We start from the raw sequence: 27,967 nt of genomic DNA on the forward strand, positions 1-27,967 counted from the left end.
TATAATAATATATTTTTTATTTCAGTAAGGATTGGCCTTTTTTCCACTTTGTCTTCTTTCTGTATACATTAGATAATAGATTCTTTTTCTTACATTACTTCTGAATCAACAATTCTCAAAATCCAGGGTGAGCAGGAAGATAGCAATAGCAGAGAAAATCTGAGAATATGTCATACCTGAATCACTGGTAGCTACTTAAAACAAAATACAGTACATTCATCACTCCTTCCTCTTCCACAGTTTACAAAAGATAGTTGACTACATAGAACTCATGTCATGACAATCATTCCTTTTCTTGTTATAAGTATATAATACACACTACTGATTTAGTGACATTTGATATGTTTAGTTTGTAGACACACATATACATATGCAGCCACATATATGTATATATAACCATTGAAATAATATGTATATAATCCTTTAATGTATTATTAGTAGCAGGCTATTCTACATGTAGCCTTTAAGATCCTAAGACTATGTAAAGGAGACTGAGACCAACTTAGTTGATAGAATTACAACTATTTTCTTGATTTTAGAGTATCATCATCACTACACAGCTTTGCCTTACTTACAGAAGTAAACTATCACAAATTTTGAAGAATGAAGATGTATACTATAACAACTGATCCAATTGTCTTCTAAATCAGCCCCCATTAAAACTATACCAATGCATGACATTTAATGTACAGATTGAATCAAGAGAGAGTCCAAAGGAAAAGGTTGATGTTTTCCTTTACAAGAGTATTACCTAAACCATTGTTCCTTCTCAGGGCTTCTTAATATGCGATGGAAGATTACAACAATTAACTGATAAAATTCTAGCAGCCTCCGGAACTCTCATCTTCTAAATTCCCATTGTTATTCTTCGACTTTCTTACTCAAGATCATACTCTGATTCTTTAATAATGAAAATAATGTAATCATTCCAGGACACTAGAACTCTTAGATACTACCCAGAATGTTTCAGCCTCTCTGCTGAAGTCTGGATTCTTCAATAGTCCAAGTACATTTGAGTGCCAGAGTAGGTGTGTCACAGTGCCTAGGAGGGCTTTCAGTGTACAGCCAAGTCTCATATGAAAAAAGCTGAATGATTCTTCTTGTGTGTGTGTGTGTGTGTGTAATTGAAAGCACAGTTACAAACATATATCTAAACCTGAAGGAGAAATTAGGACCTGTGGTGATATTCTATTTGATTTATTTAGATACAAAGGAAGATATTTTGTCCTACCTTTAAAGAAACATAAAAATAAACCAAAATGATCTAGATAACACACAATATACTTCCTCATTGACTGAGTGGCCAATCTCTGGAAAATAGGACACAAAACTTAGTGTGTCTTTCTTATGAATAATATAAAATAATTATACCACATTAATCTCATATGATTCTGATGAGAAAAAAATTATACTTGATGATGAGAGGGTTCGTCTCCTTTTCCCAAGAACCTGTACAATACATACATTCTGTAAATACAGCATTAATTCATCAAATTTTTTGTTAAATTACATAGGTTTTATTGGTAGACTTTTTATCTTTTCTTACTTATTACTAGATAATCACAAACATAATTGGTAGCAAACAAAAACAGGAATGGAAACTCCAGATATATTTCCCTTTGACAATTGAGTGGGATATTTTAAGGAAAGGTTCAGAACTGTTCTAGTTTGAAAATTAAATCAATAATCAAAACCCTCCCCAAAAAGAAATTGCATGACTGCATGACTTGACTGGTGAATGCTACCAAATACTTAAAGAAGAAATAGGTTTCTCGAATGCTTTTGAAAATTGAAAACGATGTACACTTCCAAACTCATTTTCTGACATGGCCATTGCTGTGATACCAAAGTCAAACAGGTACCACAAAGAAAAAAAACTATAGACAATATCCATGATGGACATAGGTACAAAAATGTCAATAAAATACCAGAAAACTGAATTCATACAAGTTGGATTTATCCTGAGAAGCAAAGATGGTTCAACTTACAATATTCAGTTAATGTGATTCACCACATGAACAGAATAAGGAATAAAAACTACATGATCCTCATAACAGATATAGAAAAGCATTTGACAAAATTCAACATCCTTTCATAGTAAAAAGAAAGTTTTATTAAACAATAAGGGTCATATATAAAAAGGCCACAGTTAACATCATACTCAATCATGAAATACTGAAAGGTTTTTCTCAAGGAACAAGGCAAGGATGTCCACTCTAACCATGACTGTTTAAAAAAACACTATAAGTTCTAGTCAAATACTTAGGCAAGAAAGAGAAATAATATGCATCAAAATCATAACGGAACTAAAACATCTTGGCAGATACCATGTAAAAATATGTGATCTCATATACAGATAATGCTAAAGATTCAACTTAGAAGTAATAAAAGAGCTAATTTTCAGAATACAAAATCAACATATAAAAATCAGTTTCACGTCTATGCAAACAATGAACTGTCTAAAAAGAAAACAAGAAAGTCACATTTTACAATTTCTAATAGCACTTAGAATAAACTTGACTAGGGAAGTCAAAAACATGTATACTGAAAAATGATGAACCCATAGTTCTATAAATCAAAAGTTCTGTCACAGAATGATTGGACTGTGTGCTCAGGGTCTTAAACTAAGGTGTTCATATGCCTGCTTTTGCATCTCATGCTCAGAATTCTCTTCTGAGCTCATAAAGTGCTAAAAGAATTCAGTGACTTGTGTCTGCAGGACTGAGATCTTTTCTTGCTGGCTGTGGCTAAGGGATCCTCTCAGTTCCCAGAGGTCACTCTTGTGTTTTGCCACATGATCTTTCCTCATCCTCAATGCCAATGCCACTTCAAATCTCTCTCACATATACATCTCTGACTTCTTTTGTGACTGACCCCTGGAGCTAGCTTCCAAAGGCTAATATGATGAGGTCACACCCAAATAAGATAATTTCCCTTTTTACCATTGAATGTAACATAATCACAGAAATAATATCTCATCATATTCACAGGATTCACCCACATACAAAGGGAGTTTATATAAAGGTATGAATCACTGGGAGTTATCTTATAATTCTGCCTATCACACAGGGTATATATGTCTCATATAAACCAAAACATAATTTCTTTAAAACCTAAGAGATTTTCAGGCTGTACCATCTGCAGATAGCTGAAAAATCTTAGTAGAATGTAAGATGTTTTGTCTCTTAGTGCTGACATATCTAGTACATGTCTGCCATAACACAGTTAATAAGTACTTATAAGAAACTTAGTATGTATTGTTTGAATGGAACATTTGAACTTTTCTGAGGAAAACTCCTAAAGCAAACATTAATTAACCTTATTTTCTAGCACTCTCAATTGCCTTAATTGTTCAAGGCAATTAGGTGACATATTTCATGTATAGATCACTGTTAATTACTACAACAAATTCTATGTGAAATAATAAGTACTAGTGAAAGAAGCATGACTCTACTATTTCCCTGAACTATGAGAAGCCTGAATACCAAAACTACCTAAGGAGTAAATGAGTTAATACGTATGCAGGTACAATCTAGTTATATAAATGAACCATTTATAGATATTATTCATCAATAATAGAACAAGTTCTCTAGCTTATAACCATTATTTTAATAACTCTACAGATAAATATAATGAAGTATAAAAGTTGTAGAAACTTTCAACCTTTGAAAGACTCTTAAAATACATTAAACAGTTCATTCATCCATTCAATAAAGATTCCACTCAGTAAATACTTAACATTAATATGTGCTGAGAATATGCTAAGAAATATAGTAGATACTGGAGAGGATGCAAATTCATTCAATGTAACAATCTTTCCATATGACTTGTGGATCTTTTTGTATTCATGTAACTTAAGACTTTAAAAATTGGGGACACAGCAGGCCATCACTCATGGAGCAACAATCTGGCAAGTCAAACTAGCTCCACATTTTGCTTCCCTTGGTATAAGGCAGCCAAAGCACAGACTGACTGCACTACCTAGTCCTGTATGAGTACAATGCCCAAGGGAGAGAAGGAAAGCCTGGGGGGCAGCAGATCCAGACAGAAAGGGCCAGGAGCTTCAGGACTTCCACTGCTACACTCCCAAAGTTAGTAAGGCAGATAAAACTATAGGAGATTGCCACAAAGTGTGAACTAGATATAGAGCTCTGAGAAATTTAAGCACAGTCTGGGAAGGAAAGGGACCCTCCCTTTCATAGGGAGAAACCAGGCTGAGTGATGTCAATATTAAATCCAACAGTCTTCTTAAAGCCCCAAGCTTGCCCTGCTGTCTACATCCAGCAGAGACCAGATGACCGATAGCTTTTCCCATCTACCAACATAACCAAGGACATCCCTTGGCTTGGATGGTTACCATAGTCTGGGGTGAATGGACAGAAGGGTCACTGATGAAGGAAGAGCACCTCACAAACCCACAGTTCCTAGAGCTAGGTGGAGAAAATTGTGACTAGCTTGATTGCAAGACTGCAGATTTTTCAATCTTTCTTCAGTTTTTTATTATTTCTCTTTCTCCTTCACTTTGTCAGGGATTGGGATTTTCTACATTTTTTCTTTCTTTTTCCTTTCTCTTTTTTCTTATGTTTCTTTTACATTGGTACCTAATTATTTCCACAATTCTGCTCACAAACCAAATTGGACAACAATTGAATCAATTTCCCCATAAGATCAACATTGAACCTATCCATTGAATTCGATTTGATTCTTGTCCAATTCAGTTTGCAACCAGAATGGTGGAAAGAATTAAGTTTGTGAACTGAGGTACCACTGTATGTCCTATATTTTGCTCTGTTTTTCTTTTTTCTTCTTTTTCTTGTTTGTTCTTTTCTATGACTTTTTCTAAAATAATTAATTTTATTATCCTTCTGAATAAGACTGCTTATCTCACTTCTCTCTCCTTTTCATCTTTCATTGATTAATTTTTCAAATTTTACTTTTTTCATTCTCCGGTTCCCTACCCCTCTATTTTTACTAATATAATTATTAAGCTTTATGAATCTTTTGAGAGCTAGTTAACATTAAACTATTACTGTTAAATACAGTTTTCTTCATGGAGGTAGAGTTGTTTTGCTTAGTAAATAGTTTCTGTAAATCAATAATGGATTTGTTTTAGTGTTTATACTATAATAATAGATCTCTTTTCTATAGTTAAAGATGTTATATTTTTGGTTGTTAGAGTTTATGAATATCTCATTTGTCTTTGATGCAATTATTTATTGTTCACTCTTTCATTAATATAGCAAGTTGTTGCTATGAATTGCTTTTCTTGGGATACCAATATCTGGTTTGCCTTAGTGCACTGGCAGCAAACCTATGGCACATGTGCTGCAGCCGGCTGTTTGTTATTATTTAAAGCTGTAAAAGGTCTGCCATCACTGCCTTAGTGTCATGAATAATACAGTACTTACCCTATTCCCAGAGAACTAGGAACTTGGGCAAATACGCTGCAATCCCTTCCCCCCAAATAAACAAAAGTGCTTGGATCCTGGGACAGAGACAAAGGCCAATAGTTAGCCAAGCCCAGAGGACATCACTTAAAAGTAGACAACAACTAAAGAGGTCTCCATGCTGACAACAAAGCTTTCTACTATAATCTACCCACATGCCTCAGCACAAACAAACAAATCGAAATACAAGAAGACAATGCAATAAAAATGCCTCTGAAAACTCACAACTCTCCCAAAGCTGATCCATGGGTCAGCAAAAGGGAGAAAATAAAAACCAAAAACAGCTGAATTATTTAAAAGGATAACAGAGGAGATAATAAAACAGACCAAAAAGGCACTTGGTAAGCTCACAGAAAATGTACACAGATACTACCCTAATAAAATCATAGAAAGTCTAGGGAAGACACTAATAAAAAGCTAGTAGAGCTAAGTAAAATGATACAAAACATAAATGACCAGTGTAGAAAGAATTAGAGCCCATTGAAAGGTACAAACAAAAATTCAGAATATTAAAAATTCTATTGAAAGTATGGGCAGCAGAAGTGACCAGTGTGAGGAAAAAGGATCAGAATTAGAAAATGGCAGATGTCAGTGACCAATTAATGATAGATACTGCAAAAACAAGAGAATATGAAAAATGGATCCAACCGCTGCTAGATGATGCAAAGAAGAAGAATCTTTTAATATTAATTGGGATTAGTGAAAAATCAGAAAACAACACAATTGATATTCTGAAATAAGAGAAGAGAGAAATGAGGAAATTTCTAAATGAGGAAAAAGAGATTAACATGCAGATAAAAGAGGAATATAGAATCATAAATAGCCAAAATCAGAAAAGAACCTGCCTATGACATGTCATAATCAAAATCCCAGAAGTTCAACACAAATTAGAATCTTAAAAGCTGTTAGAGAAAGCACCAAATCATTTGCAGTGGTACCTTGGTTTATGAACTTCATAAACCATTCATAACCATAAACCATTCATTTGTTTTACAATTTGGGGGAAAACAGCTCTGTTTGTGTTTGTGTGGGGAAGATGGCTGTGGTCATGTTTGTCACCTGATGTAGATTTTGAGAATGAAAGCAAAATTTAGCCAAATGATTTTTTTTGTGAGAGAGCTTGTAGTGAAGTGTTTCAACCACTAAAAAGAAACAATTTCCATACCAGATTGATATACTGCAAACTATCATTCAAAATTGATGGAGAAATAAGAAATTTTCATGACAAAGAGCTCCTTAAGAAGTTTATGAACACCAAACCTGCCCAAAAATTCTCAAGGAAAGAGACAATACAGATAACAAGGTCAAAATGTCATAGAATTAAAATTCCATATTAGGTGAGCAGTTAAATAGAAGGAAAAGAAAGGCAATGAGCAACAGGAAAAAAAAATACAATGACAACTCACTGAAGGAAAGATAGCCTCTTTAGTAAATGGTGCTAGGAAAAATTGGGTTTCAACTTGCAAAAGATTAAAACTAGACCTATATCTCTCACCATGAACTAAACTAAAATCAAATTGGATCAGAGATCTAAATATTAGAACAGAAAGACTAAACCTGCTGGAAGATAGGTTAGATAGAACTCCCTTGAAGACACTGGCATAGGAAAAGACTCCATGAACACAACCTCAGTCACATGTGAACCGGCACAAAGAATCAACAACTGGGAGCTCATTTCCTATTAAAAAGCTTCTGCACTGCAAGAGAAACCACCAACAGTGTGAAGAGATAACCCACAATGTGGGAAAAAAATTTTACCAGTTGTTCCTCAGACAAAGTCTACTATCTAGAATCTATAAAGAACTTAAAAAAATCAGACCTCCCAAATTTAAAGACTCAACCCAAAAATGGGCATCTGAAATGAACAGACATTTCTCAGACAAAGAAGTAGAAACAACAAATAAACACAAGAAAAGATGTTCAACATCACTCATCATCGGAGAGATGCTAATGAAAACAATGCTGAGATTCTGCCTCACTCCAGAAAGAATGGCTGCTATCCAGAATTCAACCAATAACAAAGGCTGGTGGGGCTGTGAGAAAAAGGAACCCTTCTCCACTATTGGTGGGAGTGTAGACTGGTTCAACCACTGTGCAAATCAGTATGGAGATACCTCAAAAAACTAGGATTAAAGGACCTATTTGACCCAGCTATTTCCCTGCTGGGTATCTTCCCAAAAGAATTAAAAGAATCATACCACAGCAATAAATGTGCACCCAGGTTCATAGCAGCACAGTTTGTAATAGCTAAAATTGGAAACAGCCCAAGTGCCCACCAACTGGAGACTGGGTAAAGAAAATGTGTTTTTCTTTTATAAAATGGAGTACTACTCAGCTATAAAGAATGAGAAACTAGAAACATTTATAGCTAAGTGGATGCACATTGAGGTGATAATCTTAAGTGAAATAAATAGGACACATGTATAAATAACAAATAGTTTCTCTGGTATAAGAAACTGAAAGTGTAAATGAGGATCAAAATGTATAATAGATAATGTGAAATAAGAAGAAAAGGTCCAAAAGGGAAGGGGAAGGGGAAGTGAGAGAGGTAGGAGAAAGGAAAAAGGGGAAAGGAAAAAATATGAGAACTAGAAAAAATGGAAACAAAGTCTTTGAAAATAGAGAAAGGTGGAGGGGGTGAAGGGAGGACAGGAAATGGGGAAAAAATAAGAACCAAGATATATCATGTAAAGGCACAAATTCCAAGTGATGAATATCATTATACTGTTTACCTAAAATGTACCAATAAACTTAATGAAAAAAAATACAATGACAAAAGGAAGTCAATACCTATCATACCTATCAGCAATAACCTCAATGTGAATGTTCTCAATTCCCCCCCAAAAAGACACAGTTTGGCAAAATGGATCAAGAAACCAAGCCCAATGATATGTTGGATACAAGAAACATATTAAACCCAAAAAGAAATCCATACACTAAAAATCAAAGCATGGAAAACAATATTCCATGCAAAATGAACCTGAAAAAAAGCAGGGGTAGCTATTCTATCTTCAGATAAAGTGGACATTAAGCCAAAACTTATGAGAAGAGTTTTAAAAAGTCACTAAATATTGGTTAAGGGAAAAACTCAACAGGAAACAGTAACAATTAACATGTATTCACCCAATAAAGGTGCACCAAATTCATAAAACAAATGATCTGATAAAAGATCAGATAAACATAAAGACAATTATAGTAGGGGACCTCAATATCCCAATGTCACAAATAGACAAAATCAACAAAAAAATCAAGAAAGAACTATCAGAATTGAACAAAATGTTTGAACAAATTGAACCAATAAACATCTACAGAAGGTTCCACACAACAACAAAATACATATTTTTCTCAGCAGCATATGGAACTTTCTTTCAAATAGATCACATGCTAGGCAATAAAGCAAGCTTAAGTAAATGCAAAAGAAGTGAAATTATACCATGCATATTATCAGGTCACAGTGCAATGAAACTAGAAATAAATGGCAACAGAAAACAGAAATTATGCAAACACATGGAAATTAAACAATACGCTCAAAAATAATGGGTTATAGAACAAATTAAGCAAAAAATAAGACAGTTCCTAGAATCACATTACCAGAACTTATGGAACAGTATGAAAGCAGTCCTAAGAGAGAACTTTATAGTTGTGGATACCTACATCAGTAAAAGAGAGCAAACTCAAATAAATAACCTAATGATTCATCTCAAGGTCCTAGAAAGACAAGAACAGTCCAAACCCAAAGCTAGTACAAGGAAGGAAATTATAAACATTAGAGCAGAAATCAGTGAAATTTGAGACTAAAAGCAATACAAAAAATCAATAAATCAAAGATCTGGTTCTTCAAAAAAAAAAAAACAAAATAGAAAAACCCTTAGGCAATTTTACAAAAAAAAGGAAAGAAAATAAATGCATTTTAAAATGAAAAAAAGTGAAATCACAATGGACACTGCTGAAAGCCAGAAAACTATTAGCAACTACTTTGCAAAGCTGTGTACAAATAAATTGGAGAATTCAGAAGAAATAGAGATTCCTAGGTACATTCGAATGATCAGAACTGAACCAAGAAGATATAAAAACCTTCAATAATCCAGTAACAGGCAATAAAATTTAAGCAGTAATAAAAAACAAAACCTACCAACTAAGAAAAGCCCAGGTCTATACAGATTCACTGCTCAATTCAAAACTTCAGGGAAAAGCCAGCACTAATATTCAATATCTTTAATGAAATGGAGAGGGAAGGAGTACCCCAAAGTCATTCCTGGAAGCTAGTATTATCCTGATTCCAAAACCAGGCAAAGATTCAACAAAAGAGTACCACAGGCCAATATCTTTAATGAATATAGATGCAAAAATCCTCAACAAGGTACAGGCAAACAGAATGCCACAAATCATCAACAAATCATCATAAATCATGACCAACTAGGCTTCATTTGAGGGATGCAAGGATGGTTCAACATACACAAATCAATAAACGTAATACATTATATAAGCAGAAGCAAGTACAAAAAAATCACATGATCATCTCAATAGATGCAGAAAAAAGGCCTTTTAAAAATCCAACATCTGTTTATGAAAAAAGATTGATAAAATATGTGTAGAAGGACTTTTATCAACATGACAAAGGCCATTTTTGACAAACTTGTCTTCATATTGAATGTAGAAAAACTGAGCGTTCCTTCTAAAATCAAGATTATATTAGCACTCCTGCACAACATAGTACTCAAAGCAGCAACACAAGAAATTATGCAAGTAAAAGAAACAAAATGGAATGTAGAAAAAAGGAAAATGTCAAATTATCATTATTTACAGGTGACATGATCCTCTATATAGAAGACTTTTAAAATCCACTAAAAGACTCCTAGAATTAATAACCAAATTAAGAAATACAGCAATTTAAAAAATCAACACAAAAAATCAATAATATTCCTGTACACCAATAAATTCTCTGAGAAAGAAATTAGAGTACAAATCTATTGTACTATTCACAATAGCATCAAAAAATTAAATACTAAGGAATTGACTTAACTACTGGTAAGGAAGAGAAAAATCTCTACAAAGAAAATTTCATATTCTGAAAAAGGAGATCAAAGAGGACAACAAAAAATGGAAAGATATCCATATCCTATTCCTGGATAGGCAAAGTCAATATAATACCAATGAAAATACCAATAGCATTCTTCAAAGAAATAGGGAAAACAATCCTAAAATTCATATGGAACCAAAAGAGACCTAGAATAGCAAAATCAATCCTGGATTAAAAGGGTAAAGTGAAAGCTATCACAATCCCAGATTTGAAGGTATGTTACAAGTCTACAGTGATAAAAATAGCATGGTACTGGCACACAAACAGACAGGTGGATCAACAGACCAGAATAAAGGATGTAGAAACACCCCAACCACATTCAACTATTTGATTTTTGACAAAGGGGCCAAAAACATACACTAGAGGAAAGATAGACTCTTTAATAAATGTGATGGAAAACCGGCTATCCACATGCAAAAGACTGAATCTTGACCCTTGACTCACCATGTACTAAACTAAACTCAAAATGGGTCAAAGATCTAAATGTTAAACCAGAAACAATCTGTTAGAAGAGAAAAAAGATTAAGCAAAGTTATAGGCATGGGCAAAGAGTTTCTGAACTGAACTCCAACTGCAAAAGAAATATCATCAAGAATCAAAAACTGGGATCATTTCCAATTTAAAAACTTCAGGATAGAAATGGAAAAAACCATCAGAGTGAAGAGACTGCCAGGAAAAAAGAATCCTTCTACATTGTTGGTGTAAATGTAAACTAGTACAACCACTATCAAAATCAGTATGAAGATTCCTCAAAATATAAACCTAGGGCTGGGGATTTAGCTCAGTAGTTCTGCCACCTGCCTCACAAGCAGAAGGACCCGAGTTCGATCCCCGGTACCAAAAAAAAAAAACCACCACCAACAACAACAAAACTAAACCTAAAAATTCCATTTGACCTAGCTATTCCCCTTCTAGGTATCTTACCAAAAGAGTTAAAGATATTATACTACAATGTAATACAACATCATACTACACCCATGTTTACAGCACCTCAATTCATAATAGTTAAATCTTGAAAGCAGCCTATATGTCCATTAACAGATGAATGAATTAATAATATTAGCATCTATACACAATGGACTATTATTCTACTATTAAAAAGGATAAACTTCAGTCATTTGCAAGAAAATGGATGCACCCTGAGACCATAATGTTAAGTGTAATAAATCAGACACACAAGCTAAAATATTGCATTTTTTCTATTATATGAGAAACCCAAAATATAAATAAAGAGCAAAATAGAAGATAGATAACAGGAGATAGGCAGATAGATCTTTCACAGATGGGAAGGCGATCAAAAGATAAAGGAATAATGGGGAAGAGAGAGAAGAGGAAGCTGATAAAAAGAATATTAAGATATGGTGTGCATATATATCAACTCCCAAAAGGAATGTAAACATATGTACTGTAAACATGTGCTAATAAATAATAAAATAAATAAATTTTAAAACTTGGATACAGGATTTTTTATCTTTATAGGACATAGTGAATGAGGGAATCAAGTTCAGAACTTTTAGAATTTATTATTAAAATTTTAAACTCTCGGGGACGGGGATTTAGCTCAGCAGTTTCACCGCCTGGTGCGCAAGCACAAGGACCAGAGTTCGACCTCCCTCCGGTACTTAAAAAAAAAAAAAAAAAATTTAAACTCTCTCTCTCGGTCTATCTGTCTCCCTCTCTCTTTCTATTTCTCACCTTCTCCCTCACCCCATGTTTTCTCTCCATGCTGTGGTTCAAACGCAAGACTTCAAGTATGTTAGAGAAACACTCTACCACTGACCTACCTTCTCAGGTCTCTCAACTTATTTAGCCCTATCTTTCTTTTCTTTTGGACACATTTTAAATTCCCTTTCTCATTTCAAATTTGTCTCCTGGACTCTTTGTCCTCAAACCCTCTATATCTTCTTTGCTGTTTCTTCCAACTTACTTAGTATGCCAACATTCTCCACATCTTTGGATTGAGCCCCATCCATCCTGCTTCGCTACATATTCTTCTCCCCGACCTGTTTCTTCTAAATCTCATTAGCCTTCCTGTTTGTGTAATTACTCTCCCATTTCCTAGTTCACCTTCTTTCCTTCACTTGTACTAACTTTTTAAACAACTGGTTATCTTCATATAGACAGCACCTTAGGATAGTTCAACTTAGAACTGTTCAACTTTATAATAATGCAAAAATGACACATTCAGTAGAAACCACACTCGCTTTCAAGTTTCTGCTCTGACCTTCTCCTGGATTAGTAATATGCTGTATGATACTTGCTCGGGATGGTGGGGAATGTCAGTGACCTGTGGCTCTCAGGCAGATGCAAGATCACAAGGGTGAACAACTGGATGACCAAACTATGATGTTTGACAGGGTAGGTGTATTAAATGCATTTTTAATTTATGATATTTCTAATTTTGATAGCTTTATCAGAACAAAACCCCATTGTAACTCAAGGAGCATCTGTACAAACTGGGTTTTTGTGGGGTTTTAATTTTTTTGCATGACAAAGTCTTTACTTTTACTAGTAAATGATTATCAATACACCAAATAATAATTAACAAGTTCTTGAGTCCTATCATCTAGTGAATTTTTTTGTTTTGTTTTGATTTGAGATAAGGTCTCACTATATAGTCCAAGAAGGCCCGGACCTTACTATGTAGCCCAGGCTGACCTCAAACTTGTGATCCTCCTGCCTCAGCCTCTCGAGTGCTGGGATTATAGGCATGCACCACCACATCCAGCTCATCTAGTAATTTTGGTTAAGATAAACTAAGTGCAGCCCAAGCAAGTATACTAGTATTAGCTGTTCTAATCCTTCCTCAAAATATACTACTTTAAGGGTGTCACAAGGGCCAAGGATTTAGCTCAGTGGCACCAACCCTGCCTCACAAGTACAAGGTCCTGAGTTCGATCCCTGGTACTGCAAAAAAAAAAAAAAATGCTGTTCAAGGCTGTCACACAAGTTACAAATAACTATTTACTACTTTTTCATAGATAAAGCCCCTGACCTTTAAGAAAGTGTAAGGGAAAAAAAGTTATTTAATCCCTTCCTTTCTTTAAAGAACTGTTTTTTCTTTTTCTTACTAAATCTAAGAATGAAAAAGTCAGCAGTGATACACATGTTGCTTGAGCTAAAGGTGTCAGAAAATAGACAACATATACTCATTAAATTTCTAAGAAATACAAGGTAAAAAGATGAAATCTTTGGAAAAAGTACTGTTTGTCCAAAGAAGCTAGATATGCTACTCTCCAAAAAGTGAAGGGAACTATTTATTACACAACATAAGAAATAATTTAATGCATTTCTTAATAACAGAAATCAACTTTGCTAAAGCTTCATATTCCATGAGAGCATCTACAATGCTAATCCACAGAGCAGGTGTTTCTTTCTTCTATCCATTGATGCGGTACTTTTCATGGATTTCTGGCCGAATGTCACAAAGGCCAAGAGGTTATCCAGGACTTCCCTGCTCTGCTGGAAGTAGGTCTGGAGGATGGCCATCTTCTCCTGGGTCTCCTCCACTTCACTGCTGCAGCTGCCATGGGATCCTAAGGCCGCAGCTTCTTTGGCCTTGAACTCTTTCTCCCTCTGCAGGCGGTACTGTTCAATCTCAGCCTGAGCTTCTTTGGCCTGCTTCAGACTCCGGTTCTTTCGCTTGCGGGCCTCGGACACCTTCTCCGAGGCCCGCTTGGCCTGTAGCAGCTGCTGGATTGCCTGCGACTGGCAGGCCATGGCTGCTGCAGCTCACAGGGCCAAGTCACAAACTGGTTTTTTAACCTCCCTTTCTGAATACTGCATCTGTAGTAGGAACAATATGATTTATCTATGATAAACTGGCTTATCTCTAATGTCAGCCTATAAAGACTGAAGAAAAGGTAGATTAAGTATTTTTGTATTATATAATCTGATCTAGTGTATACTAATGAAAAATATGAGCATATGTTTGATCAATTTCATTCTCTATCTCCACATACCTTGCACAGAATCATCTAATCTACAAAGTAAAGTAATATTTAATTTGTCCACTAGATGGCATACAGTTACACAGGAAAGGAGACAAAAATTTTTTTCTAGAATTATACATTTAGTTATAAAGAAAAAGATTTCTCTCACAAATTAAAAAAAAACAAATAAAATATCTTAAAATTATATTCAGGAAAAATCTCTTACAAATTCCTATTACACTGACCTTACAATTATTTATGAATCAGAAACATGGTGGAAAGGATAGGGGAAGAACAGTAAAGTTACATAAAAGAAATTTTTCTTAGCTATAGGGATTGAATGAGATTCATTATTTATCAATGACATAGGTTTAAAAGACGAATAGGTGCCATAAGAACCCTTGTGAGCTAACTAATCTAGATTTTCAAACTATAATCACTTATAAATATCTATATTTAGAAAGGAAATATCAGTAACTACAAGGAGAGTGCATATTCAAATATGTAGTAGTTTATCAAAGGATAAATATAATATTGAGTGGAGCTGATTGCTACAAGAAATCACTAACTTAGAAACCTTTGAACCAAAGCTGATTCAACTAAAAACTGTCATATAAAATAATTACATATTTGTAGTCCTAATATTTTAAGTATTTATGTAAATAAGTTAAAAAGAGAAAATTTGGCAAAAGATATGAATAAGTATTTAATACTCTCTTACCCCCCAAAATGATCAATAAATATGAAAAATGATCGCCCTCTACCAGGATACAACTAGCAGATTCTAACGATTGATATTCCCAGTGTTGGCAGGAGGAGAAGAGAGGGACAGACAGGGGTGGTGGATAAGTTCATCTATTCTCTATTTAGAAGAATATGAGAAGGATAAATTTAAGGCATTTTTAGGAAAATGGATCCACATTGAGACTATATTACTGAGTAAAATTAATCAGTCACAGAAGGTTAAATATTATATGATTTATATGAGAAACTCAAAGTGTAAATAATTTAAATTTTAAAATGAAAGACAGATAATAGAAACAGGAAAGTAGACTTTTTGGAGTCCAATTTAAAAAAAGAAAATATAAATTGGTCCCATGGTTTCTAAGGTCACTAAATATACATGTTCCCAAATGTTACTCAGAAAACTTGGGACTAATTTTTATGTTTTGTATTGATACCTGTTTGTGATATATAACGAATACATTCACTGTGGGGAACTGGTATATATCCCATCTTAATCCTTTTAACTTTCCTTCTCCCTCTTTTCCCTACCATCTCTTCCTATCCTTGGATTCCCTTCCCATCTCCAGCAAACCCACTTTTTCACATGAGAAAACAAGTTCAAAAAGGTTAAGTTCTTGCCCAAGTTCCCAGAGTTTGTCTTCCATCAGAGTAATTCAGAAATGTTTCATAAAGTGGAAAGCCAAGAGAAGAGGCACTGGGTAGAATCCAATGGCATAGCAGGAGATGAACAATAGAACAGTAGGACAATATAAAGATGGAAACATCCATCAAAATGATGGACTTATTTTTATGTGTAAATGAAGTTAAATCAAGGTATCAGTGGCCCAAGTAAAGGCCTCGTTTCACGGTTTCTGGAAGACAGCAGTGCAGCAGCACCACCCTAGCTATGGTTGTAGTGAGATAATCACAGGGGACAAATTCCATACAGTTTTATGATGAACTGAACAGGGCTGCCACCAGCTCATACGGTACCATTGAAAATTAGAAAAAAAGAAGTGTGCCCTTTCTTTCTTTTAAAGACCTGCGTGGAGGGCAGCACCATTTGCTCCTCCTGAGAATGTGCTCTAAGGCTGCATAAACTATGCTATAATCCTAGGTTGGTTAGGGACAAAGAGAATTTAAGATTAAGGATTTCAGTTGTGAAAAATCGTATTCCTCCATGCCATCCATATGAGTGGGGAAAGCAGTCTATTTAGATGACTGCTTAAAGAAAGTTTAAATATTCATCTGAAGTCAGATATGTATTAAGTAGTTTTTTCTATTGTTAAATTTCTTAAAGGAAAATAAATATAATCTTTTATATTATTACTAAGCACAATGAAAAGTAATTCACAATTTAATAATCTTCTAAGAATTTAAATACTTGAGAGGATGAACTAAAAAAGTGTTTAGAAGTGTTACAGTAAGGCAGAAGCAGACCTGGAAATTAAATTCAGGTCAATTATCTTTGCACTATACCTGCACTACACCATAACATTTTAAAGTACATATTTCCTTCTAAATGGATAGTTAACACAAACTCAAATGAAAAATAAGCAGGGTTCATTCTCTATTTTAATTTTTATTAGATTGTCCCATATCAAAATTTTACCCAGGCTTCAGGACCTGACCTGAACCTTCAGGACTCAATTCAAATCTCTACCCCACCAATATTAAACTGGTGATGACTTCCATGAACAATTTAACCTTCCCCTGATTCTTTGATGTTTTGTTTGTGCCTCTATTATGAATTAATTTTTGTTATTGTTGAACAAGTTTTAGCTAGAAGACCCAGAGAAACCCTCCTAACCCATCAAAATGAATCAAAAAGTTCCTTTTGATTTGAAATCATCTCAACTCTGAAACTTCCTTGCCTATTCTAGGTAGTTTAACAGTCCTTCTCTGCTAATGGTAAAGATATACTTACATAGTTGAGAAAGACTTGAATAGACTAACAATGTGTGAGCTCAATGAGTGATGAAATCATAAAATATCTTTTTCATATTTGATCTCCAGAATATAATAGAATAGAATTTAGATGAAAGGTCTCACACTCTACACTCCTGGCATAATCACTTATTGTCGGGGCTCTTCCATGCATTGTTTGATATTTTAGCACCCAGTTAAGAATCACTGATTGAAACCATAGTGGAAATTAAATGTTTATTCCCTTGATGTCAACAGTTTTCTCCACTTTAGTTTTTCAATATCACCTAGTACTAGAAGTTCAAAAACTATGCTTTGAGTGGATGGTTTTAGTGACTTGCAAACAATACTAAACTTTTCCAAGTTATTAAAAATAGAGCTTATGAGGATAATATATTTATCCATTCTTGAGAGAGATGATGTGCTATATTGGTTAGTGGTACACATTCTTGTGTCAGACTGGCTCAGCTTAAATTCTAATGGACTGATGAGTTTATAACCAGCTCTCGGCTTACTAGCTAAGTAATCTTGAGCAAGTTATTAAACTGTGCTGAACCTCAATGTCGTCATCTTATAAGGAAAATACAAATAGTACCTACCACAACAAGAGTGTGAAAACCACAAGTTAGGATATGCAAACCTCTTAGGACAGTGCCTGACCTGTGTCAGGTATTATTATGTATTTAGAAGATAGTTCACCAGGCTTTTTATTTATTTTTTTGTGGTTTTTATTTTTATTTTTTTGGTACTGGGCATCAAACTCAGGACCTTGCGTTTCTGAGGCAGGTGCCAGAACCACTGAGCTAAATCCCCGGCCCTCATCGGGCATTTTATAAGTGTCAGGGAACAAAAAGTTCAAGCTATCATAGAGCGTGCATTCTAAAAAGTAAAGAGGAGAGAGATAGATATTAATCCAATTAAGTGATAAAATGACAGAGCAGCCACTGAGGTCTCATTTGAAATGAGAAAGCTACCCCAGGCAACTGCTAAAAGAAGAGTCTTCCAGAGAATAACCCTGAAGCCAGATCATGCTTGATATGTTTAAGGTGCTGGAAGGAAAGTGAAAACTACATACAATGTATTGTGTTCTTGAAGAGAAAAATGTAAATAAATTCTCTTAGAGGTAAGAAAAATTTACTAAGAAAATTTTAAGACTACTAAAACATACCAAAACTTTAACAATTGTTTGAGTGATGAGGCTATGGCTGATATTTCTGTCTTCTTTCCTTCCTTTTCTTTTCTTTTCTTTCTTTCTTTCCTTCCTTCTCTATAATACCTAAGTTTTCTGAATATACACTTCTAAAAAAACCAATTAGGCTTTATCAATGAAAGTACTTGTAAATACAGAAAAATTCTCATTTGCACAAGATTGCACATATTTTTCTTTATGTTGTAATGAAATATTAGTACTTTTATTTTAATTATATATTCTCACACAGCTTACCCTTAAAAATTACCATCAAAAATTTTATTACAAATTTTTCTGTTATATCCTGAATATGTTGTCTTTTTAATTGATGTTTCACAATACAGATGTTTGACTTTTAGTACTTCTTTATATTTTCTAAGGTAAAAATTATTGGTGTCCATTTAACAAACTTTTTTGCAAATGGATATTTGGCGAAAATGATGTTACAGTACACTTAATTTTTCTTTCAAATCAGACTTTTCTAATTCAATAAAGTGGTAAAGGATTTGCAGAAATGAAGTTAAAAATCTAGAAAACTAATCATATTTTTAATGCCTTAATTTATGTCCAAATATTTACACTAAGTATAACTCCATGCCTCAACTACAACACAATTATAATTTAGCATTGATACATTTATATTTATAGCCATTTTAAGCAATGTTTAAATTGTACCCTTTGAATCTAGCAGAAATACAACTTTTTCAGCTCATAATCTTTAACAGTGCCATTTGGTAGTTTTCTTGACCTAATATTTCCATTATACTTTAAGATATATAAAGATTAACATTTTCGTAGGAACTGGAAACATATTTTTCAAAAATAAAATGATGGGGGATAGTTTTAAATGTTTACCCTCAGGAGATCCTCAAAATGTAAAAATTTTTTCTGTAGTTTCTACTACTTTAGTTATCTTAAGAAATGAAGTTTAAAATCACAAAAAAAAGTCTTTGCTTCTAATAGCTATGCAGATATTTTCTTCTCTTTTCTCTTCTTTTTTTAAAGAGGTAGAGAAATTGAAAAATTAAGGTTTTACACTACAAGGAGCTCAGGGAAATTTTCTCCTAACTTCACTCACCAAGAGCTTTTGGTGTCATCACTACAGACTAGAGTGAATGAAGAGAGCTGAAAATGTTTTGACATCTGTATTCTCTCCGATTGCCACAATACTGCATGTCCTTTATTTTATATGTAGTCTGGGTAAATGGAAGAGTAGGTATATGTTCGCTGGTGAATATGGAAAATGGTTGCTAGAATTGTTATTTTATCAACAAAAAGTGTTGGTTTGAAATCTACTTGATCCCGCTTCTTTTCAGGTTCCTGTCGCATGGAGTATTGTTTTCCACCCTTTAACTTTCAGTCTATGAGTTTCCTTTTGAATTGTGTTTCTTGTATGCAGCATATTGTTGGATTTTGCTTCTTGACCCATTCTGCCAGTCTATTTCTTTTGATTGGTGAATTGAGACCATTAACAATGGTAGTTATAACTGAAACGTATTGACTTGTCACTGCCATGACTTTTTCTTTTTGTTGGGTTCTCCCCCTTTCCATTTAATTTCTTGTCATGCCAGATGGGTTCATTCTGCTTTGCTTCCTGGGGTTGTGATCCTCAATGTCTGTTCCTAGGATATTGTGTAAAAGTCTTTGGAATGCTGGTCTTGTATTCACGAAGTTCCTAAGGTGCTCTTTGTCATGAAAGTATCTTATTTCTCCATCCATTTTGAAAGATAGTTTTGCAGGGTACATCAATCTGGGTTGGAGGCTGTTTTCTTTTAGTGCTTGGAATATGTCACTCCAAGCTCTTCTTGCCTCGATGGTTTGTGTTGAGAAGTCTGCTGTGATTCTGATGGACTTTCCTTTGTGTGTGATTTGTTTCTTTTCTCTAACTGCTTGGACAACTTTGTTCTTCTGTTGTGTTTCTGGAATCTTAACAATTATATGCCTACGTATAGATTTTTTTGATCAACACTATTTGGAGTCCTATATGCCTTACTTATCTGTATGTCAAGCTCTTTTCCCCTGCTTGGGAAGTTTTCTGCCATTATTTCTGTGAAGAAATTTTTTATGTCATCTCCACTCTCTCTTGTTTCTTCATTGAGCCCAATCAGTCTTGTTATTCTTCTTTGCATCAACTAGCAACTGCTGGATTGATTTCTCATGTTCCCTTATAATTTTGAAGCAATTTTTCTTTTCCTGGTCACTAATTGCAATCTTAGCTTCTATATCTGAAATTCTGTCCTCACATTGGCTCATTCGGCTGTGAAGACTTTCAGTGGAGTTTTTCATGTCCTGGAAATCTATTTGCATCTCTTTTATGGATTCCATTTGTTTCTTATGTTGGGATTCCATCATGTTCCTCAGCTCCTCTCTAGATTTATTAATCATGTCTTGCACTAAGGGCACAATTTCTCCTGTTATCTGAGAAATTATTTCTGATTTCATTTTTTCCAGATCCCCTTTTGTTGCCAGTTCAGTGGGTCCAGGTGGGTGAGTATCAGAGGGTTCCATCTCATTTCCCTTTGGGGTTGCTGTAGGTGATCTGGGAGTCTGGTTTTGAGACTTATTTACATGTTTTCTCATTTCAACTAGGGCGGGGGGCTGTTAGTGCCTGCAGGGATTACCTCCTCTGAGCGGGGAGAGGTGGGACAGGGGCCGGGAGCAGCGGTAGGGATGGTGGCCCAAAAGCCCTTTCCTGTGGGCTGGGAGCAGCAGGAGGGATGGTGGCTGGGAAGCCCCTTCCTCTGGACCAGGAGCAGTGGGATGGCAGCTCAGAAGGCCCTACTTCTGGGCCAGGAGCAGTGGGAGGGATGGTGGCCCAAAAGCCCCTTCCTCTGGGCCAAGAGCAACAGGACAGAAGGTGGCCCAAAAGCCCTTTCCTCTGGGCTGGGAGCAGCGGGAGGGATGGTGACTGGGAAGCCCCTTCCTCTGGACCAGGAGCAGTGGGACGGCTGCTCAGATGCCCCTACCTCTGGGCCAGGAGCAGCGGGACTCAGTACCTTGGTCTGGTGGTCTGTTGTCCTCTGCGTCTTTGTAGTGTGGAACCAGGTGTCTGCCTGTCTGCAGCGGGGTGATTTGGCGTCTTCTGTACGACTCAGGACCTCGGTAGGGCGTGCACAGACCTGCCTGTCTGCAGCAGACTGATTCGGCGTGTTCCATGCCACTCGGGACCTCGGTAGGGCATGGGCAGACCTGCCTGTCTGCAGCGGGGTGATTCGGCATCTTCCATGCGACTCCTACAGTGCTGTTTTTATTTAGAGTGACAAAGTATCCCAATGAAATGAAAAATAAAATGTGTCATGTTCTCAGTCTCCTCTCCAGTTAGGTATGATCCTATGACAAAGTGTTAGCCAACAGCAATCATGTAGCATATATATCTAGCATAGCCTGCTGATTAAAGTTGATGAAAGATGTTTTTCCTATATGGTAACCTCACTTTCCTATTCTCTTCCTTTCTTTTAATTAAACTATAAAGTATGAGGTATCAGAGAAAAATCAGTTGTAAGGACAAAAGGATGGCAAAGTAGAAAATAATGGCCTGGGTACTTGGCCATTCTCTAAGCATTTCCCCAGGCCTTATCTTTCTCTATTTTGCTCTTCTAAAATGAATGAACCATGGTCTCTTACAGCCACAATCAGTCAGGATTTCCAATGCTTGTAGCCAAATGCAGTTCTACCTGGTACACTTATTAATAATGCTAAGTTTCCTCTTACATAAGACTTTATGGCTTCCAAAACACTTTCAATGAATTTCTCATTTAATCTTTAAAACAACCCAGGAAGAAATCTGAGCATGTCTGATATAGGTTAAGAATTTCAACATCTAGAAGTTTATAGTGTTTGTGCATTTAAGTGGCACAGGCAAGATTAAAATTCAGTCTTGTTTGAGAGCATCAGCCCAGATTCCATCTCTAAAAGTCCTCTGATTTACACAAACCATGTAAGCAGAGAAACAGGAATTATAAAAGGTGAACAAATAACTAAAAAGAATGTTCTTATCAGAATTTGGGTCACCAGGGAAATGGCTGCCTCAGCACAAATGCATATGCCCTTTTTTCTCCTATGTCTCGTTTAAAGACTTCTCTTTCTATGCCCCAAGAAAATTCAGTTTACAGAAATACCATATAACTGTATATATGAAGAAATACATTGAATACTGCATGAAATAACAGCACCAGCAAACTTTAATGAAATCAGCCCATTAAGGGGCTAGAATTCAAGCCACCATATTGGAGATGCAGGGCTGTAAGCAGCTGATTATACATCACCCCACAACAGGCAGGGCTTAAAATACTAGAGACCCATTCACAAGGTTTCCTGAAAGCTAGACTTTCTGCACAACGTGAGCTGGAACGATTTCAGCATTGCTCTCAGATTCAGAAACCCTGAGAAGGCATAAAGACCAAGAAAGTCATTACTTGTGTTCTGAAGTTTGTGACTAGATGTCATCTATACAAAAGTAACCTGAAGAAAGGACAAAAGCCTTGGGGGTAAGCTTTCAGATGTTTCTGATCACTCATATTGGCAACTAGATTCAGTTCCTATAGGAAGCTGGCATCTCAAGAACACTGGTCTATGATTCCAACAAAGAACTCGAAATTGTAGTTTCCTAAAGGTACCCGAAGTTGGTAATAGACTGTAAAGGAGACATTCTAATGGATTTACTCCTACAAAATCAAATTGCTTTTATGTCACATTCAAAATATTTAATACCTTAATTCATCCTATTGGAATTCTGTTAATTGCTTTGTTTTGTATTTTGTTATGGGTGACAGCTATTGGGATATTCAGACTGCTCAAAGAAAAAATAAATATGGTAATATTTAGAAAACAATAATGTTAACATAAAGTAGTAAGGAAAGTTCTAATAGTAAAATGGTGAACTTTGGTTTTGAGAATAAAGGCCAATTACTTTTTCCTTATGATATTTGAAAATATAGGCCTGACCTTTTATTTTACAAGCAAGCTGTGGACTTTCTAGCTCGCCCTTAGATTAATACATCTCTCCAACATGAACTCTCAGGAAGTGTACAGGACACTTTTTCAGGATGCACCTATTTGTCTCTCAAGGAGATAACTTTTCATTATTTTTTCTTCTATATACTGTACATTTGTATGAAGTTCGGCCCAGACTTAGACATTTGTGCTTTTACATGCATGTAGACCTTTAAAATTTCATCATTAATAGTGTGCTAACATTATAAGAGCTTTTCCTCTCACCCTCTCTCTTCAAATTCATAAATAATCTGCATAAATAATCCTGAAATTGAGTCTGGTTATTTACACTAATCCAATGTAGTTCTTAAGGATCACAGTATTCAAATTAACCTAGATCAGAACCAGTAATATTTTCCTAACTGTGAAACCTACCCTAAATAACTACCAGATTGCATCATAATCTGGGAGACAAGTAAATTATTTGTATATATTTTAATGTATATATTTCAACACATTCCCAGAATCCTCACTATTATTAAGTAACACTGATGAAGCCATCAGACAGGATTCTTAAACTGTTCTGAATTACTGCCTCCTTCATGTTTGAGAAGTTGGATCTTAATCTTACAAGTCTAAAAGCAAAATATTACAAGTGATCACTAAAAGTAGTCATGATCTAAAGACTAGATTTATACCATGAGGATTCATGAGGCATTACTTTATGAAATTTGAAATAAGGTCAAATCCTTAAGTCTGCATGGGGAAACTCTGAAGATAAAATTATACAGGTTGTTTGACGGAAACAGAAATATATGAAAGATGACTTTAAAAAGAAAAAAATTAAGATATCATTATTAATGTATACATGAAATATTCAATAATCCTTAATATGACAAAAATGTAATATTTTAATTTATAGCTTTAGGGAAAATACAAACTTTTATTATTTTTAAAATAGATGAATAAAGAAAATGTGCCATTTACACACAATACTGTACTACAAAGCCATAAAGATAAATTTGATTCCTCTGTAGGAAAATGGACGCACTTTGAGACCATAATGCTAAGTGAAATAAATCACACACTTAAGCTTAAATATATCACATGGTTTCTCTTATAAGAAACCCAAAGTATAAAGAGCAAAATAATAGATAATAGGAAACAAGGAAATAGATCTTTCTCAAAAGGGAATGGTATCAAAAGATGGATGGAAAGAGAAAGAAAGGAAAAGGTGATGAAAAACAGAATTAAGATGTATTATGTACATGTACCAACTACATACAAAGAATGTAAACAGTATGTACTATGAATATGTAGTAATAAAGAAAATGATCTGCAAAAAAAAGAGAATTTCAGAGGGAAAATTATATACTGAAAATTTATGAAGGTTTAACATTTTGACCCTGCTATAAGCAGATTTCTAGATTAACAAATTTTATTGAGACTTATACAGAACTTACCTATATTTAATGCAATATATTATCAAGACTCGTGGTTGTATATTATAGCCTGTAACACAAAATGATTTAGGCAAAGGAAACTTTTTGGGTCATAAAACTGAAGAGTCTAGAAGGCAAAATTTTGGACATGGCTAGATCCAGTTATTCTTATGATATAATCAAGGCTAGATGTCTGCTCATTACTTGGTTCTATTTTCTTTTGTTGTCATAACCCAAGTGACTCCCTCTGTATTCTCTGTGGAAGCTTCAGAATTGCACATTTTGCACTTTAAGCTTCTCTCTTTTTATTATAAGGTGAATCCAGCCAAATGATCCTTACCTTTCCTGCATCTCAAAATTCTATTACGCATAAAGTAACTCAAAATAGCTTCTACCAGTTTACAAAATAACTCCAATTGGCTTTTTGCAATTGAGTACTGTGTATTAAACTGCACTACAGTTGACTACAAATTATTTTATAATTATTTTAAGCTGACTCTCTGCAGTTTTAGTAACTTTTTATGATCAATAGAAGCAAATCTACAAACTAGTCCAAGAAGTTGAGATACCACAAATTCCAAGTTAATTGATACCAAATTATTGCAATTTTAAAATAATTTAGATATTAATATTGGTAAACATGTGAAAAATGTCAGAATGGTATTTTTAAAACTTTTATCCATAAATTGCCAAACAAAATTTAAGGTCTGGAAACTTTCTTTTTACAAGAAACTAATAAAAACTGGAATGGGAGAACAATGTACAGTAGCATTTGCAAACATTGGTTCCATTAAAATGTCAGTTGCCTTGGTTATAGATCCTACTACATAAGAAAAAAGGTGTAAAATTCAAATACTTGAGGAATAAATTACTATAAAGTACATTAAATATTTTAAGTACATTAAGTTATAATAACATTATTATAATTAAATTGTCCTGAGTTAGCCATGTTCTCTTTCATTTAAATAATGTAAACATACATGAAAACATTAATTTCAACTTGATAGGAGCCACCAATTTTTTTGTGGGTTCCAACTTAATTGTAATAAATACTCCAGCCCATTAAAAATGTGATACAAGTATTTCTGGAAAATTAAAATTAAGGCCTTCACAAAGGGCTGATAGGTTCCTCACTTCAGGAACCAGTTAGATCTACAGCAAATTCTGCCTGTAGAACGCTCTACATCAGCCACTTAGGATTCATTTCAGAGCTTATTATATAATTGAAATAGGATTATTATATAATTGAAATACAATTATTTCATCCAATAATTTTAAAAATAAATATGTTTTCAGACACAATTCCCTTGTGGCTACTGCATTTCTTTCTTTATAGATTTAACATGTTTATTATTTTGGGAAGTCAAAAAGACATGTAGCTTGAAAGACATTAAGATGAACAAACTCAAAACTATTTTGATTTTCATTACCTGGGTTGACACTTTGGGAAAACATCTGCAAATCATTGGTTTGGGTATAGCAGATCATTAGTTCTCTAATCTGTAATTTGGATGCTACCAACAAACTATTCAGTCTTTTATTAAGCCCTTTATTCTCATTATTTCCAAGCCATAGGCATAATGCCTTTATTGATATAATTCATTTATTATAATTAAAACTGCTACATGAACCTACTCATCAATCCCTTCAGCCTAGTGTTGATCTTAAACCTTCTCTAGGTGTCTCTGTTAGGTAATACGTACCTTTACCAGGTCAGTGATTACTTAGGGAGTAATAGTCTTCTTACCCTAGAGTTGAGTTTCTTGAAGGCAAAGACCAGAATTTTACTAATCTGTGGTTCAATCTAAGTTCTCAGTGTCTGACATTGGGTGCCTCTCATTACTAAATAAATTATTGCAAGCTAATACTTGTTTTCCCTCTTTGGCAACCTTACACATTAGGATCATCTTTCTAAAATATTGTAATTTCTTTTCTGTAAGTTTATATACAGATACTTGAAACTCTACACTTCCAGTCTAAGTCACATCTGACCTGACCTAAAAAATGTCAGCTGACAGTTTAATTACTGTGATGGCATCCTAACTTAAAATCATTTGCTTCCAGTTTCTCCTTCAGGCTATCAGTTCTTTTCCATGTCACTGAATTGATATTTATTTTACACAGCTTACCTACTGAATATTACAAATAGAATTTGCTACTCTACAAGTGAAGTTAAACTTTGTCCAAGTTTATTAGGGTCATCTTTTTCCCTTCTCTCATAATTTTCAGTGAAAAATTTAGATAATGAATTGGGGGTCTTCGAGACCACCCCAAGGTTCGATGATATGCCAGGATTCACAGGACCTGGAAATGCTATTATAGTCACGGTTACAACTTATTATATTGAAAGGTACAAAAAAAAAAAAAAGAAAGGTACAAATTAGAATTATCAAAAGGAAAACCAAAATAGTGAAGTCAAGGTAAAATCAGGCCCAAGTGTTCAGTTGTTTTCTTCCAGTGGAGCTGCACAAACAATAATTATTTCAGCAACAATGTTTGACAACATACTCAAAGTACTAACCTCCCCACCCCCAGAAGTTCACTTAAGTCTTGGTGCCCTGGGTTTTTATCTAGCTCAGTCACATAAACATTCAGTTCCCACATGACCTTCAAAGATGCTACATGGCCCAAGGTCTTTGAAATATAAAACAGATATTCCAAAGGCTCAGAGGCTATTTCCCAGGAGCCGGTCAAGGACAGGTCCTTTCTTTGGAAATACAGGATCTAACCCTTTACTGAGAGGGTAAGTCAGTTTCTTTATTACTAAAACACATCTTGCTCATTCCTGCATTTGGGTCTACTAATTTGAAAAGGTTTCCTAACCTATCTATGCAAATCCTTACTTTCCCTGAGGGCCCAGCACAGTGCATCCATTTCCAAGACTCCCCTTCATGCTCTCCCATATCTCTACAACAGAAACCTCTATGCCATGCACTGGACACATTCATGTATTGCCTTCAAATCCTACTCTACTGGACATGTCAAATCTCTGATACGGTTGTCAGGTAGCAAATACTCAGAAAATGAAGCATATTACTGATGAATTACTTAGGCTTATTATTCATTTTTTAATGTAGAATTTCATTTGCCCTATTTTTCCAATCTTCAAAGGGTAGTTTTAATATTCAGTTAAATATATAACTTCTTTCTCATTCTTCCTTTCAGAATTGCAGCATATTCATAGGTCTCCTTTTAAAGAAATCTATTCTTTCTATAATTCTGACCACCGTCTTTAGGGGCCTTTTCCTTTTTGGGGTATTTTCTCTTCCTCTGGGGTGCGGGTGCACGTTTAT

General features: G+C 34.7%; 1 pseudogene across 1 annotated transcript; it reads right to left on the reverse strand.

Annotated features, from left to right (window-relative positions):
* On the reverse strand, positions 1 to 27,880 carry LOC147829633 (V-type proton ATPase subunit G 1 pseudogene; annotated as a pseudogene). The gene has a single exon (XR_015448729.1). The product of XR_015448729.1 is annotated as a V-type proton ATPase subunit G 1 pseudogene (transcript).
* Between the last annotated feature and the right edge of the window lie 87 nt (positions 27,881 to 27,967).

This window comes from Heterocephalus glaber, unplaced genomic scaffold, assembly GCF_053883595.1.
Source record: "Heterocephalus glaber isolate CG9 unplaced genomic scaffold, H.glaber_assembly_v1.0 deba00000546, whole genome shotgun sequence".
NCBI lineage: Eukaryota > Metazoa > Chordata > Mammalia > Rodentia > Bathyergidae > Heterocephalus > Heterocephalus glaber.